Raw genomic sequence first — 14,674 nt, 5'->3', positions numbered from 1 at the left:
AATAGTAAAGCTATGCTCAGTCAGAGGCTTCAATGAGTACTTAAACACCTATTCATCCGGGCATGCCAGAAGTATCATCACAGTTCAAGAACATGCAAGTGCACTCAAGGAGGGTGTGAAGCAGGCATGGTTAGAAAGACCTGGAGAATTGCATTTTGCCCCTGGGTTTAAGGTTCCCTATCCCTGGTCTGCACTGTTTTACCGTTAATCTCAGTGTTGTGGGTTTGAGTCCCACATTAGGCAAATGTTTCCTGCATTACAGTGGGCTGGACTAAATTACCTTCACCGTGTCCCTTCCAACTCTACAATTCTGATTCCTGTCTCTACCTGAACAAATAGCAAATAATGTATTACCTTTCATCACAAAAACTGTGACTGCGGAAGGATTGATTTGTGCTTCAAAGAGGGCAAGAAGTCAGTCAAAATAGGCATCTCAGAATGGGTAGACACATCCACAAAATCACTGCAGATGGCAATGCAAGGCCCCACAGATAATCTCAAAATAAGAAACACTTCAAAAACTAATGTGACTAGTAAGAAGAAAGTTGAAAGGAAAAGTGAAGAGGGTCAGAGCTCTTCAGAACCCTTGGGGGTTATTCAAAATCATTTCTACAGTAAAAGATGTCAAAAACAAACTTGGGGAAAATATCTATAAGAATAAAAGAACTCCTTAAAAATTGGAATTAAAAATCAGCACAAGAAATCAGCTAGGATTTAGGGGGCTGGAGCAACTCCCATATGAGCAAATGCCACGCTTAGGTTTTGTTAGTACAGTACAGGGAGAAAATACAAGGAGGGGAGGAATGACCAGTGTATAAAATATGCATGTGCAGGGGGTTAGACTAGATGATCCTTAGGGTCCCTTCTAACATAGAGTTGGATTCTATGTGGCAAAAGTGAAAGAAAAAGTTTTTTTCTTCTCCAAAACCAGAACCTGGGATCATCCAATGAAACTGATCAATGAGTATATCAGGAAAGAGAAACTGATTTTTTTTTCCACACAGCAATATCAAATTTGTTACAAGAAATAGTGATGGTCACCAGCTTGCATGGTATTAGACAAATTCATAGAAGATATGACCACTAGCCATAACGTAAATATTACAACGAATCATAGGTATTATGGTGCAGGGATCGGCAAGACTTACTGGGCATGGACCAGATCACTCCTGCAGAGATCCTCCATGGGCCAGACCGGCACAGCACGACGCCAGAAGTCATGCCTACACATGTCTGCGGCACCGGAAATTGCTTCTGTGCATGCCCAGACGCTGAAAATCCTGCCTGCGCAAAAGCAATTTTCAGCTTCTGGGCATGTACAGAAGCGATTTCTGGCACCGCAGACATGCACGGACACGACTTTGGGCGTCTGGGCATGCACAGAAGCGATTTCCGGTGCTGCGGAAGAGAGTCCCCGCGCCACACTGCACTGGTTCAGGGGCAGCTCATGGGCTGGTTAAATGGACTCTGTTGGCTGCTTCCAGCCCATGGGCCTTAGGTTGCTGACCCCTGGCTCAGAGTAACATTGTTATGGATGGCAAACAATTGAGTGCTAGGTTGGCCAGTGGGAGAACAGAATGCAGGACTCTTCTGATCCAGGAGGTGTTCTTATATTAATTCAGAAGGGCACTGCTAGCAGATGCAAGAAGACAGAGGTGTGTGAATTTATGCATGGTGCAGAGAAAATGTATAAGAATGAATTCTCTCTTCTCTCACAATACTGGAACCTGGATTCTTTCCAAGAAATTGAATGGGGGGAAATTCAGGACAGAAAAAAAGAAAACCCTTTCAAAGAGAACACAGTTAAAACTAAGGAATTCATTATCACAAGATAGGGTGATGACCAGTAACTAACACAGGCTTAGAATGGGGGACGGAACAAATTTATGAAGGATAACGCTTTCAATGGCTACGAGTCATGATAACCATAGACAAACCCCAGGATCAGATGTATCATGTCTTTTATTGTTGCTGAGGATCAAGTGAGAGAAGGTTGTTGAATTCATATCTTGATTGTTCACTTCTGGGATGTATCCACTTAGCCACTGCAAAAACAGAGTACTCAACTAAATATAACTTAACTGATCCAGGAGGTTTGCATTTATATTCCTACGGTACAGTGACAAAAGAAGAGGATTCTCTTTTAACTTTTAATCACAAATGACCTATGAAATGTTCTGATTTCAGACACAAAACCCTCTCATGAAGATAGGGCAACTTTGTACCATGCAAACTTACAGAAGTTAAAGCCAGAAGGCTTGAAGCTGTTATGTATTCCATTTGATACTGATGTGAGAGACACAGCTGACAGTTCTGCACTAATATGAGTTGCAATAAATGCAAAGCGATTCAGACAAGAGAGAGGTAAAGGCACCAGAGAGATGCTGCCTTTTATAGTGCCACTATACTAAATACTATGCATTCAGAGATACCCTCTGCTGGTTTGCTCCCACCCTGTCAACTATCCAATTATCTATAATAGTATAAATGAACACTAATTCATTAGGAAAAAGTTCAAAGCTAGCATACTTTATTAGAAAGAAACATAACCCTTATTATATAATCTGTTCTATTTGTCTAGGGAAAGAGTATCAAGCCCCTCCCATCAGCAATACTGTACTGAAAGACCAGCAACTTTTGGCTCCTCCTCTTCAAATTATTCTATTCCAGTTACAGGTAGGTAGCCGTGTTGGTCTGCCGTAGTAGAAACAAAATTTAAAAAATCCTTCCAGTAGCACCTTAAAAAGGTAAAGGGACCCCTGACCATTAGATCCAATCACAGACGACTCTGGGGTTGCGGCGCTCATCTCGCTTTACTGGCCGAGGGTGCCGTCGTACAGCTCCCGGGTGATGTGGCCAGCATGACTAAGCCGCTTCTGGCGAACCAGAGCAGAACACGGAAACGCCATTTACCTTCCCACCGGAGTGGTACCTATTTATCTACTTGCACTTGACGTGCTTTCGAACTGCTAGGTCGGCAGGAACAGGGACCGAGCGACAGGAGCTCACCCTGTCGCGGGGATTCGAACCGCCGACCTTCTGATCGGCAAGCCCTAGGCTCTCTGGTTTAGACCACAGTGCCACCCGCATCTCTAAGGTTAGTCTCTAAGGTGCTACTGGAAGGAATTTTTTTATTTTGTTTATTCTATTCCAGTTGACATTACAAGAACCTTATAACTAAGAATGCTGTCTGATTTCCTTCTCCGTTCCAAACCCTTTGTGCTGTGTCTTTTAGACTGTATGTGTTAGAACAAGGCTGCCTTATTTTCATTTGTAAGCTGCCTGGGAGCATATTTTTGGCTAAAGTGCAGGATAAAAAATTCTTTAAATTCATATATAACAGCTGAGAACAGTCTTCGGCCTCTGCTAAATTATTGAAAATCCAGCCTGTAACTTACAATCAGATAAGAAACAAAACTAAAGATAAACTGAGGGAAAGGGGTGGAGGATGGAATTGAGAGTCATTATACTCTGGACCAAAACCAGAGTATAAAAGCTCTATTTCATTGCAAACTGTTAACTGTTTTAGGAACCAATTAATATGACTATATGAGTTATAACAGAGATGGAAAAGCTGTGGCTCTCCACAAGTTGTAAGTTCTAGTTCAACAACATCAGAAAGTTGACAGGCTTTCCATCTCCAAGTCAGACATTTGTAAACTCCATTTTTCATCAGTGATTGAATGCTAGAGCTCTTTAAAGTATAATGAATTTTAAATCATGAATGTAAATGCAGAATATGGACATGCAAACCATGTGCACTCCCATCCTGCTCCTACAACCAACTGAAACAGGAAAAAAAGTCTTGCTGTGCAGGGAAGGAATGGCTCAGTTGCCTGGGTAACAAGGATGCATTTTCTCCTTTAGAGTGAAGGGTTCGTTTGCCCTCTGCGACACTGACACAATTGCCTGGGATCTTGGATTGAAAAACATTTTCAACTTTAAAAAAGCACTGAAGCAGTAGCAGCAGAATGGGGGGGAGGGCGCAGGGACAGCTGAAAATAGATGTGAAAATGCAGAGTGGAAGATGGGAGCTTTTTTATAGAACTTCTTTCTCCCTTCCTGTGCCCACCTGCTGCATCAAAACCCAAACCTTGAGAAAATCTAGAAAAGCAATATGCTGTGAGAATGAGCCCCTTCTGCATGAGAAAAGCGAGAGGCCAAACAGTGGTTCAAGCCCAATATAAATTTTGGAGTCACCTGGGGATTTTTTGAGGACTGGTGGCAGACAAGCTGAAGTTTTTTTAAAATGGGAAACTGAAAGTTAATTTTAATCTCTAGGAAGTGGGGGTAGCATTTGATGTTAGGAATCGGGATTCTGTAATTAATGATACTAAGCAAAGTAGAACTTAAACAAAACATTAAAAAATTCCTAAAATTATGGATAAAGATATCAATTCCATGATCCCAGATTAGAAAAAAACTTATTGACTTATTATTGATCTTATTATTGATTTTAACGTTTTAACGTTACCACTATCAAATCTGATGTTCTTAATTCTAATGATTATGAAGGGGCTTGGTCTAGGCAAATTTAAATAAAATCCAAAAACCTGAGTACTAGCTAGCCTTCTAATAATGGCTGAGCAGCATTCTGTACAGCTCCTCATTTAGCAATATCAATGCAACTATAGTCGTACCTTGGATCCCGAACACCTTGCGAGTTGAACATTTTGGCTCCCGAACGCCGCCAACCCAGAAGTGAGTGTTCCAGTTTGTGAATGTTCTTTGGAACCTGAACATCCGACGCAGCTTCCGATAGGCTGTAGGCGCTTCCTGCAACCAACTGGAAGCCACACCTTGGTTCCCAAACATTGAAAGTCGAACAGACTTCTGGAACGGATTCTGCTCAATTTCCGAGGTACAACTATACAAATTCCTGTCAAACTGGATACACTGTAACTTCAGTCTAGATCAACTAAGCAGTTTCCTCAGGAAGCTATGCCTCTTCTTCCTTTATCTACTGATGCAGATTCCCATAGAGTCAACAAAAACCCTAATAGTATTTAAAGTAAAAGGGTAAAAAAAAAGGTTCGAATCCATACAATGGGGTGAATTCCTGCTGCTTTGTCCCAGCTCCTGCCAACCTAGTAGTTCAAAAGCATACCAGCGTGAGCAGATACACTGCTGCAGATATGCTGTAGATATACCTGTGGCAGGCAGGTAAACAGCACTTCAATGCTCTCTGGCACTCGTCACAGCGTTCCGTGCCCCAGAAATGGTTTAGTCATGCTGGCCACATGACCCGGAAAAACTGTCTGCAGACTTCAGCTTGAAAGCAGAGATGAATGCCACACCCCATAATCGAATTTGACCAGACTTAACTATCCAGGGGTTCTTTACCTTTAGTATTTACAATCTAAGGTTTCAGTCCTAATCCAAAGTTTTAACAATTTTCTCTTAAAGATGTTATCTCCACAGCCATCCATCATATGAAAGCTCTTTTAGGATGTCAAATTAAATACATAAATGTATTAACAAGGACCTCGGTTCCTAAAAGACTTCTTCTAACATGCAAGATTTCTTCTTGGGTAATGACCCTTAAGATTATAGAGGAATGGGAGTTATCCCTAGAGAGTTCTTTGAATACTTGATAGTCAGCCTCCCACCCCTCCTTAAGAACCTTCTGCCTTATACTGGGAATACACAGCATTTTAAAAAATTGTTCAGAAAACCTTCTGAGTAACTGGGATGATCCACTGGCTATGACTTCCAAATTTCCAACATCAAGCACTCTTATTCAACTAACCCCTCCCCTCCCTGTCATTCATCACTTTGCTAGTCTAATTTCTGGCATTTGGAAGCCAGGAGTGTGTGAGAGTCTGGCATCTTTACATTTGTACAGGTGGAGCTGTGAAACATTGCTGAGAGATGACAAAAGATACGATGAAACATCTAAGTTTCCCTGTAGGCTAACTTCATTAAATCTGCTGAGGCAGCTTTGCCTCATCTATCAGGCCTAAAAGTTCTCTGCCTTATATGCAAAATTAAGAAATCTGAATATAATGGGATTTGTTTAACACTACTAACTCACCAGAACCTATTGTTTTTTCACTGGCTTTTAACTTTGTCAAAGTGACAGATGCTTCATGCTGCAAGGACTAGTCAAGTTCTGGTTCCTCGTGAATTAGGTTCCCCTGGCCCTACTTTTAAAACTTGCTAACCAAGAAACGCTGCCAGAAACAATTCTGCTGTGCAAAAGCAGGGATCCAATTTGGCCAGCAACGCCATTTCTCCTAAACCATGCCAACCCAGTCAAACAGGTGGTGTCACTTGTTACATCAGCCGCTACATGAGAGGCTGGGCTTCAATTCTACATTGGTTGTGGGTGCCTGTTCCCAGTAGGGAAATATGCCTGCTCCACCACTTCACAGCCAGGACACTGATTGGCACCAGCATTAGAAATCAGCCAGGCACCAGTCGCAAAATGCAATTGGCCTTTCGTGACTGGAAATGTCTGGGCACCACCTTTGGCACCTAGCATCGCCACATGCCTGGCTGCTTTCAGCTGGTTTGCCAGGCACAGCAGCAGCAAAAAAAGATGCGTCTTTTGCTACCACGCTACCCTGCAGACCCTGATTCACCAGGCAGCAAAAAAATAAAAATAGCTACCACACTGCCAGGTGAATCAGGTGTTTTGCAGGGTAGCACAAGACAGATCTTTTGCTGCCACACCTCCCTGCAGACTACCTGATTGCCCAGCAGCATTCCCCCCCACCCCACCCCACCCCGGGTCTGCCTGGCAGCAGGGCAGCAAAAGAAAAAGAAACCTTGACATTTTGTTTTGAAGCCCACAACCTAGGTCCAAGGAGCCACATGGCTCCTAGCATTCCTCTCCCAGTTTCTAACACTGATTGGCATTATGGGGAAAGCATTCAAAATTGGGCAGCTACGTATGAAATAGAAGACTTGTTCTCTTGTTGCCACCCTCCAAATTTATTTTGGAAGAGGCACACAAAAGGGATGTTGATCTCTAGGTCCAGGAGAGTTCACATGGAAACCATGCAAGGCTTCCTATGTGAAAACTCTAAACTGCACTCAAAAATGAATTGACAGTCTATGTGATTGGCTCAAAGCTGGATACATGTTCAGATATGGAGTTTCTGAACGATCCCCCAGAGGCAGTCCAATGTAGAACAGGTTGCAGTAATCTGACCCAGAAGTTACCACGGTACATGCCTTCTGAAGTTCTAAATGGCAAGTCTGAAGTAGGAATTGCATTGAAGAAATTGAAAATATTCAGCTCTGTTCTGCATGTTTTTCTCTGATCTGCAAGCCTTTCCAATCTCAACTCAGACTGAATCTAGGTAAAAAGGATCATCTCACATACAAAAGGGGCAGAATCTACCAACAGATGAAAGGTGATTCAGGTGAAGGGAGAGATTCAGGCATCTTTTTAAAAGATACAAAACTTCTAACTATCTCCCCCTATGTTCAGTGGGTGGTGTGGGGGACTCCATGGTCCTGAATGGGGTAACTGTGCCGTTGAAGGACCAGGAGAGCAGCCTGGGAGTCATTTTGAACTCACAGCTGCCCATGGAGGCCCAGGTCAATTCTGTGTCCAGGGCAGCTATCTACCAGCCCCATCTGGCATGTTGGCAGAGACCCTATCTGCCGGTGCCCTGTCTCACCAGAGTGGTATATGCTCTAGTTATCTCCCACTGCAATGTGCTCTACCTTTGAAAGTGACTCAGAAACTACAACTAATCCAGAATGCGGCAGCTACACTGTAGACCAAGAGTGGCTGTCAAGACCATATAACATCAGTCCTAAAGGGTCTAGACTGGCTCCCAGTATGTTTCCAAGCACAATTCAGAGTGACACTTAAAGCCCTAAATGGCCTTGACCCTGTATACCTGAAGGTATACCCCCATCATTCAGCCCAGACACTGAGTCCACTTCCCAAGGGATTTCTGATGGCTCCCTCACGGTGAGAAGTGAAGATACAGGGAACCAGGTAAAGGGCCTTCTCGACAGCAACACCCTCCCATCAGATGATATAGAACTACACAATTTTTAAAAGACATCTGAAGGCAGCCCTGTATCAGGAAGTTTTTATCGTTTGATGTTTATTATGCTTTTATATTCTGCTGGAAGCCACCAAGAGTGGCTGGGGAAACCCAGCCAGATGGGCGGGGTATGAATAATTAAATTATTATTACTAGAACTAATTTCATTATCACAGTAATCATTAACAATATATTCAAAGACTCTCTCAAAAGATAGATCACAATAAATGAATAGTCAAAATGTAATCTGAACAAAAAGGACTTTTATTGGGGAGGGGGAAGGTAATGTGTGCCTAATTTATACCATATGGAACCAGCATGCATTACACTATATGCAACATGCACCAAGCATTCACTTTCTTTTTGAAAGTACAAACTACTACTATTGAGTCACCTATTGTAGTAAAGTGCTTGGATGGAAATTCCTAGTCCACATCTTTATTATAACCTTGGTAACAAGAACACTTAAGTACATACAGTGTTCTACTTCTCAAATATATATAAGCTCAGATATGGCAGTTGACAAAATTAACACATGGTATTTGAGATTAGCAGACATTGTTAACAAACTAACTTTATAAAGGTTAACCTGCAGTATGTTATCATTCACATGTTTGTTGCCAGGTGCAGCAGACATATGTCTGCCAATGTCACACAATTTAATAATAGTCTTTCCAGGGTTCTTGGGGATATGCTGCCACCATTTTGCAAAATGGGAATGATTTATTCAAATACTGCAAAAGTTGCTTCCACACAAGCCTTTTTCCAGTTATTTATTCATTTAATTTCACATGGCACAAAGGAAACAAAGGACTAAACAAACCTTTCAGTATACAGCTACTGTACTGCTACTAGTACACACACCGATCAAAGCATACTCTTGCACACAAAACTGAATAAAGGTATCCCAAGGCTGTACTTCTGAGATCACTATTAATGAGAAACTGTACTCAGGAAATGACTGGAGTACAGTACTCAATACTTAATGTATTAATATCCTTAAAATACCAAACATAACAGCATAACTATGAAAAGCACCCTTTTTTTTTGAAAGTCAACACTCATGGTTACCCAATGGGCAGAGATGATGGGAGTTGTAGTCCAACAACATATGGAGGCACAATGCTACCTACCACTAACCTGAAGCAAAACAGAGTTCTCCATCATTCTCTTCTCCCCCACTAAAAAATCATGGGCACACAAGCATCCAACTTTTGCAGGGAACCTAATTTCATGAGCACCTGGCATCTCCCCTGAGCTAGCCATCTAGCTCCCACCCTTCCACTTGACCAAAGAAAACAAGCTCTGTCACATTCACTGTCTAGTACCTGCATGAAGAGACACCCAGGTCCCAGAAAGGAAAACGGGATGCACATCACTTACCAAAACAAAGACCAGAAATCCACTCTCTATCTCCTCTGTACAGGTTTATCTATGATGTACCAATTAAAGACACATGTGCCTTCAATCATCAAAACACACTTAAAGCAGCACTGAAAGACTGAATAAACCAGCACTGGTGAATGAAAGTATTCTCTCCCCCAAATAAGGCACATTTTATGAAAATAACACTTTAATATTAGAAGAACAAAGCATTTCCTAAGTTTACATGTGTATATAGACAGAAAAATTATTAAGGTCTGTCAAGTCTGTTACCAAGATTGCAAAATTGTACAAAAATTCTTAAAAACTAGTTGCAAACATAATGCCAGCAGCATGATGGTATTGTTTCCCCAAACGTGTCCATTTCCCCATCCCTCCCTAAAAAAAAAGAAAATCCTTCTACTTGCTGTAAACAAAGGGCATTATACTCTTTGGTCATGGAAACATTTCTAATTACCTGAAGTTCATTAGCTACATAGTAAAATACATTATCTTACTATCCCCAGCACAGCCTAGAGAAGCTTTTCTGGGTCACCTTTTTCCTACCTCAAAAGAGTTCTGAAGAGGGCTTGCTGTTTAGGCAGCTGCCTTTATGTGCTTCACTCAAACTTTAATATGTTTGAAATGGAGGGGTAATCAAGCCGGCAAGAAGAAATTGAGCATATTTAGTAGTCAATCTTACAGTGAAAGAGGAACTTGTTTCTTTTTAAAGAGAACAGGAACACACCATTTTAAAATAGCCAGCGGCACAGCCTGCTTCAGGATCATTAATTTCCTCCACAGCTATGTAAAACAAGCAAACTTTGAGACAGCAGTGCCAAGCGGTACAATTATAGGATAAATAGTGGCAATTATTATGCCATATTTTGTATCAAACTGTCCAAGCAAAGATAGTCAAATTCACTTGCTTCAAACACTTTCACAGATGACTACACAGCACAGCAGGACAGCTAAAACGTATAATGTTTAGTAAAGGAAAGAAGAAAAGGGCACATGGGTGGCCCACACTCTCACACAGTGCCAGGCCTGCAGCAGTGGGACCATTATGGGGTGATGGATAGATAGCAGATGAAGGCAGGAACTGGTGCCTGAATGCTGAAGCAAGAATTTTTAAAGTGTTTGTGGGGTTACAATTTTGACTCAGCTTCAGGCAACAAAATAACCCTTGGGAAAAGGGCAGAAGGAAAATTATGCAAAAAAAAATTTAATAATAATTAAGGGGGCTGGCTGGGGGTTGGAGTCCAGCAACAGCCAGAAAGCCAAGCACCCATTTTGTGGGAAGGAGAGAGACCCTATTGCTGGAGGAGAGTAAGGCCCTGACCCTACATATGCTTTCTTCTAAGTAAGCACCGCTGCATACTGCCATACTTGTTTCAGGTGCACGGGATCGGACCAACTTGGGCAAATCCACCCATTCGCAGTAGGGGCTGTAAAGGGCGATGCCCCGGCACGGACTTGGCAGGGTGGGGTTCAGATCTGACCCTAGCCGATTGTCCAGCCACCTCTCGACCTGCCCGGTTAAACTCGCTCCTCAGCGATAAGAGATCTAAGCGCCGGCGACAAATGAGAGGGTAATCCATTAAAAATGAAATGAAACAAACGCGTTAGGAGCCGCAACTACTCGAGCCATTCGGGAGAGGCGAAAAGTTTCCGCCAGGCCGTGTTAAGACGACGCGTGCAGACGACGCGTTTGGAACTCCTGCGAAGCTCGCAAGCGACGCGCGCACGCCGTACGTGTGAACCTGCCCTTTCCCAGGCTGGGTTTGGGTTCTCTCTTCCTTTTTTCTACGGAGGGAGGGAGGGAAAGAGAGCGAGAGAGAGAGCAGCCCTACGGAAGAGACCCACCTCCATCGAGCTGGCCTCGGAGGGGGAGGGGGAAGCAGCGAACGCCCCCCGTCTTCCAGTAGCCCTTGGCGGCCGCCGGCCGTTGCCGCCAGCGTCTTCGGGAAGCGGGCTGAGGAGACGCCGCCGCCGCCGCTCTCCCGCCAACGGAGCCCCCCTGGCGGCGGAGGGGAAGGCGCCGCCGCCAGCTCGGCACGGGCCGAGTCCGTCCCCTCAGGAAGCGCGAGCAGCCCCCTTCGCCGCCGAGACGAGGACGAGGACGGCGCCGCCGCGACGGCGGGAGGCGGCCGCTGGGACTCCGCGCCTCGCCGGAGATGGAGGTCGCTCGCTCGCTCGCTCTGCCGGCCACCGCCGACGCCCTCAGCCGCGCAGCCCGCTCGGCATCTCCCTCAGCCGCGCTGAGTCTTCACGGCCGGCGGCGGTGGCAGCGGCGACTTCCTCCTCGTCGTCGTCCTCCTCCTCCCCTCGAGCGGGCTGAGGCGTTAAACGGTCCCACCTCAAAGCGCAAGTACGCGCGCGCGCGCGGCCGGGCGTGCACCCCGACTTCTCAGAACGCAGCCGCGGTCGGCGCGCGCGCGCGCGCACGTCAGGCTCGCTCGCCGGCCCCACCCAGTAACACCTGACTCCTCCCACTCCCGTCAAGGAAAAGGAGAACGGTTGGCTATGGGTGGTCTTGTTTCCGCCTGCAGGTGACCCGGATGTCGGCGTCACGTGCCGCCGCCCTCCCTCGCTTCGGAGCGAAGGGAGGCGAGGGGAGGGGATTGTGCGGCGGGGAGCCAGGGGGCGGGGCGCGCCACGCCACGCCAATCAATCAATCCATCCATCCATCCATCCAAGAGACTTGCACAGAAACCTGAAATTGCAGAGCTCGACGTTCGTTCTGCGCTGTGGGTCGGGGCGGAGAGACGGGTGCGGGTGTAAAATGGATGGGACTTGCCTGTCTCCTTCCCCCGCGCTTCTCGTGCTTTGTGCTTTTTCCCCGTTGTTCGCTGCAGCTTCGAAAACGTGCATAATGTGGGCACTGGGCGGTCATCCACCAGGGCTAAAGTCGTCTTTCCAACTGGAAGAAGAGGGCGCTGAGGAGCCCCTTGCCCGCATTTGGCCCCCTCTCAGCAAACAGCCCCCGCTATGTCCGCAGCATCCATTACTTTAAAAAGGAGGGGAAATGACAAAGCACACATGCACACCGGCGCAGCTCCAAGTTACACACCGCAAGCATCAATCGGGCGGAGCCCACAACTATGTCTGTGTGCCACGTGGAGATAGGAAGCAGCCGATGAAATTAAGGGCGATCCAGGCAGGCACTCTGCCAGCATTGGACGGCACGCAGCCACGCCATAAGGCATGGCTCTGGGAAGCTGCAAAGAGGAGTTCCGGTCCTTCTGTAATAAGAATTTTAAGGTTTTACATATATAATAAATGTTCATAAATGTACCAAGCAAACATGTACATAAATATATAAACCACGTATCTGAAGCAGCACAGGAAGACAGTCATGAAACCATTTTGACTCTAAAACTGACCAAATGTTTCTTCCCATTGTCTCAGGTATTGAGTAATTACCATCTCAAAGGAATGGTCAGACTACCAGGAAAGGCATTATCAGATAACCTGGCAAGCAGGAAAAACAACAACATTCAAATTTCTGTTGTAGACCGCCTTTTCTGTGATGTAGGTAAGATGTTTGTGGGGGGGTGGTCTTGGGCTAGACCCCTTCTGTGATGTTGTGATGTATGTATGATGTATGGAGGGGTGGTCTTGAGCTCCAGGGCAGTGAATTTCAAAATGGCTATATAAGGGCAAGCGCACATGGTTTGTGGTCCTCCTCCTCTCTCCTGCGTGTGGGGGGAGCACCCTGTTGCAACAGCTTTAAGAAAGACCAAGCTTACTAGCTGCTTTGCTTCTCAATGTTCTCTGGTTGGCCTCTGTTATTTTCTCCTACCAATGGAGAACCTACAAAGGATTCTATAAGGGCTCTTGTGTACCCCATAAGGGAATAAGGGCAGGTCTTGTTTACAATAACCACATGCACACCTGCTGGAGCAGGGTGGGGGAATAAATAAACTCAAACTGGGGCAATAAGGGAAAGGGTTGTGCCAAAACTGGAAGCCATGCTGCAAACTCCACCGGGCAACTCCCAGCTAAGCCAAAGCGGCAGGCATCAAGCACAATCAATGGTGGGTCATTTGTGACATAAGAAAAGCCTGCTGGATCAGGCCAGTGGACCCTCTAGTCCATCACTGTGTTCTCCGGATGGCCAACTATATGTTTGTTGCAAGCCCGCAAGCAGGATTCGAGCAAAAGAGCAATCCCTGCTCCTGTGGTTTACAGCAACTGGTATTAATAATAAATAATAACAATAATAAATTTTATTTATGCCCTGCCCTCCCCAGCCAAGACCGGGCTCAGGGTGGCTAACACCAGATATAAAACAATTGATTAAGATACAACATTAAAAACACGATTAAAATACAACATTAAAATGAAGCCTCATTTCAATAGAAACTCAAATCAGAAACTTTTTGGGGATGAAAACGTCAAATCTTCACCAAGGCCAACTATTCAGACTGGTCCTACATGGGCCAGAAAAAGCCAGGGAAGCCCCCAAATAGGAGTTCCATCACAGAAGGTAAAAGGAAAGAGGGGGAGGAGATCAAGTTGATTCCAAACAAATTGCTGCTTTCAACTGTGAAAACAGAGAATAGCCATCATGACTAGTAGCCACGGATAGCCCTCTCCTCAGTGAATTGGTCTAATCCTCTTTTAAGGCCATCTAGCTTGGGGGCCATTTGGCTCCCTTCTTCCAGTCCCAACACCCAATCATTGACGCAAGAGGAGCTATGGTCTGGTCAAACAGTGTGATTTCCACACCATAGGCCTCTCTCATCCCTACAGCGCGCAAACGGTCCTATCTTCCAATAAACAGCCCATGTCAAATCTTCTATTGAACAGTATCTGGGATAGAGATGTTCCCGAAGGAAACATATGAGGGCTTGCCACCTAGTCATGACTACTACAGGGCCCCTGTGCCTTGGGCACTGACTTGACAGGAAGTAGTGCCGCTTGTAGCATAAGCCCCCAGTTGAGAAACATCTGGACCCTTTAACAGATATTGCCAAGTGTAGAGGAAACCGCCTGGAGTAAGCAGGAAGAACAGCCAGGATCATTGCTGGAGTGAGCCTTCTTCCTGATCTGTACTAAAACGGGTGTGAGAATATATATTCCTGGTATAAAGTCCTGCCTTTGCTGTGGGCATTTCATGGGAATAAAGGGGCTTTGGATGTGGCGTAACAATGCCACACCCACAACCCACCCAATTTTTACCCATACAGCCAATGTACATGCTGGTGGCATTCTGGGAGAGGGATCCTGGACTTTTGCCAATGTATCTGACATCCCAGATCAGATCATTTAATATGGTCAGACCCTTTACAACTTCC

At 45.2% G+C, this 14,674-nt stretch overlaps 1 protein-coding gene and 1 long non-coding RNA gene across 4 annotated transcripts in view; one reads left to right on the top strand and one right to left on the bottom strand.

Moving 5' to 3' along the window:
- LOC308571380 overlaps positions 1-4,263 on the top strand; it is a 90,966-nt gene extending 86,703 nt beyond the window's left edge. For all 3 annotated transcript variants that reach the window (XR_014001352.1, XR_014001353.1, XR_014001354.1), the window contains 2 exons: positions 2,582-2,676; positions 3,868-4,263. This is a non-coding gene — a long non-coding RNA (uncharacterized lncRNA). The remainder of the gene's footprint in view (positions 1-2,581; positions 2,677-3,867) is intronic.
- GALNT1 (polypeptide N-acetylgalactosaminyltransferase 1) overlaps positions 1-11,433 on the bottom strand; it is a 55,225-nt gene extending 43,792 nt beyond the window's left edge. The window contains exon 1 of the mRNA XM_081166488.1: positions 11,238-11,433. The gene's annotated coding sequence lies outside the window, so the exon portion shown is untranslated. The remainder of the gene's footprint in view (positions 1-11,237) is intronic.
- Between the last annotated feature and the right edge of the window lie 3,241 nt (positions 11,434-14,674).

This window comes from Podarcis bocagei, assembly GCF_964188305.1.
Source record: "Podarcis bocagei genome assembly, chromosome: 13".
NCBI classification, from domain to species: Eukaryota; Metazoa; Chordata; class Lepidosauria; order Squamata; family Lacertidae; genus Podarcis; species Podarcis bocagei.
Note: the sequence above shows the minus strand (reverse complement) of the source record. Positions and strands in the feature narration are given on the sequence as shown.